Source organism: Triticum aestivum, chromosome 7D, assembly GCF_018294505.1.
Source record: "Triticum aestivum cultivar Chinese Spring chromosome 7D, IWGSC CS RefSeq v2.1, whole genome shotgun sequence".
Classification (NCBI taxonomy): domain Eukaryota; kingdom Viridiplantae; phylum Streptophyta; class Magnoliopsida; order Poales; family Poaceae; genus Triticum; species Triticum aestivum.
The window spans coordinates 387,003,028-387,005,943 of NC_057814.1; positions in this window are offsets into that span (position 1 = coordinate 387,003,028).

A 2,916-nucleotide genomic window follows, 5' to 3' on the forward strand; every position below is an offset into this window, starting at 1 on the left:
GGCCACCGCGGCTGCCCTAGCCACCGGCCTCGCCTCGCCGCACTCTCTGCGGGCGAGCGCCTGCCCAGGCGCCCGCGCCCGCTAGCAACCCCGCCCGGTTGGCCACCAGGGCCAATGACAAGTGGGGCCCCGCCCCTGGAACGTTTTTTTAAGAAGGATTTAAAAATAATAATAATAATAATTAATTAACTTAATTAATTTTGATTAATTAAACTAATCAATTAACTAAACTAATTAAACAGTTAGTTAATTAATTAATCAGTCAATGACAGTGGGGCCCACCCCTAGTTAATCCTGATTAGGTTAATTAATACGTTTAATTAAAATGTGTCACTGACCAATGGGACCCACTGGTCTGGTTGACCAGTCAACCCCTGTTGACTGCTCATGTCAGCATGACATCATGCTGATGTCATGAATCCAATTTTGGATTAATTTAAATAATTAATTAAATTCCAGAAATTAATAAATTCTTTTGAAAATCATATCTTTTAATCCGTAACTCGGATTAAAATATTTTCTACATGAAAGTTGCTCAGAACGACGAGAAGAATCCGGATATGCAACCCGTTTGTCCGCCACACCTCCCTAGCATAGCAAACACGCAACTTTTCCCCTCTGATTCATTTGTCCGAAAAAGCGAAACACCGGGGATATTTCCCGGATGTTTCCCCCCTTCACCGGTATCACCTCATACTGCGTTAGGGCACACTTAGCACCGCTACTTGTCTTGTCATGCATCTGTTTGCATTGTATTCATTGTTTCCTCCCCCTCTTCTCTCCGGTAGACTACGAGACTGACGCCGCTGCTGGTGCCCCGATCGACTACGCTGTTGACAACCCCTCTTTCTTGCCAGAGCAACCATGCAAGCCCCCCCTTATCACCACATATCGCCTATTCCTTCTCTATACTGCTTGCATTAGAGTAGTGTAGCATGTTACTGCTTTCGGTTAATCCTATTCTGCTGCATAGCCTGTCATTGTTGCTATAGTTGTTACCCTTACCTGCAATCCTAAATGCTTAGTATAGGATGCTAGTATTCCATCAGTGGCCCTACACTCTTGTCCGTCTGCCATGCTATACTACTGGGCCGTGATCACTTTGTTGGAAATATTCCCTAGAGGCAATAATAAAATGGTTATTATTATATTTCCTTGTTCATGATAATTGTCTATTGTTCATGCTATAATTGTGTTATCCGGAAATCGTAATACATGTGTGAATACATAGACCACAACGTGTCCCTAGTAAGCCTCTAGTTGACTAGCTCGTTGATCAACAGATAGTCATGGTTTCCTGACTATGGACATTGGATGTCATTGATAACGGGATCACATCATTAGGAGAATGATGTGATGGACAAGACCCAATCCTAAGCATAGCGCAAAGATCGTGTAGTTCGTCTGCTAGAGCTTTTTCCAATGTCAAGTATCTTTTTCTTAGACCATGAGATCGTGTAACTCCCGGATGCCGTAGGAGTGCTTTGGGTGTACCAAACGTCACAACGTAACTGGGTGACTATAAAGGTACACTACAGGTATCTCTGAAAGTGTCTGTTGGGTTGACACGGATCGAGACTGGGATTTGTCACTCCGTGTGACGGAGAGGTATCTCTGGGCCCACTCGGTAATGCATCATCATAATGAGCTCAATGTGACTAAGGAGTTAGGCACGGGATCATGCATTACGGTACGAGTAAAGAGACTTGCCGGTAACGAGATTGAACAAGGTATTGGGATACCGACGATCGAATCTCGGGCAAGTAACATACCGCTTGACAAAGGGAATTGTATACGGGATTGATTGAATCCTCGACATCGTGGTTCATCCGATGAGATCATCGTGGAACATGTGGGAGCCAACATGGGTATCCAGATCCCGCTATTGGTTATTGACCTGAGAGTCGTCTCGGTCATGTCTGCATGTCTCCCGAACCCGTAGGGTCTACACACTTAAGGTTCGGTGACGCTAGGGTTGTAGAGATATTAGTATGCGGAAACCTGAAAGTTGTTCGGAGTCCCGGATGAGATCCTGGACGTCACGAGGAGTTCCGGAATGGTCCGGAGGTGAAGAATTATATATAGGAAGTCCAGTTTCGGCCACCGGGAAAGATTTGGGGGTTATCGGTATTGTACCGGGACCACCGGAAGGGTCCCGGGGGTCCACCGGGTGGGGCCACCTATCCCAGAGGGCCCCATGGGCGGAAGTGGGAAGGGAACCAGCCCCTAGTGGGCTGGGGCGCCCCCCTTGGGCCTCCCCCTGCGCCTAGGGTTGGAAACCCTGGGGGTGGGGGGCGCCCCACTTGGCTTGGGGGGCAAGCCACCCCCTTGGCCGCCGCTCCCCTCAGATGGGATCTCCAGGGGGCCTGCGCCCCCCCAGGACCCCTATATATAGTGGGGGGGAGGGAGGGCAGCAGCACCACAGCCCCTGGCGCCTCCCTCTCCCTCCCGTGACACCTCTCCCTCCCGCTTGCGCTTGGCGAAGCCCTACCGGGATCCCCGCTACTTCCACCACCACGCCGTCGTGCTGCTGGATCTCCATCAACCTCTCCTTCCCCCTTGCTGGATCAAGAAGGAGGAGACGTCGCTGCTCCGTACGTGTGTTGAACGCGGAGGTGCCGTCCGCTCCGCGCTCGGTCATCGGTGATTTGGATCACGACGAGTACGACTCCATCAACCCCGTTCACTTGAACGCTTCCGCTCGCGATCTACAAGGGTATGTAGATGCACTCCTTCCCTCTCGTTGCTAGTAAACTCCATAGATGGATCTTGGTGATGCGTAGAAAATTTTAAATTTCTGCTACGATCCCCTACAGTGGCATCATGAGCCAGGCCTATGCGTAGTTACTATGCACGAGTAGAACACAAGATTGTTGTGGGCGTAGATGTTGTCAATTTTTCTTGCCACTACTAGTC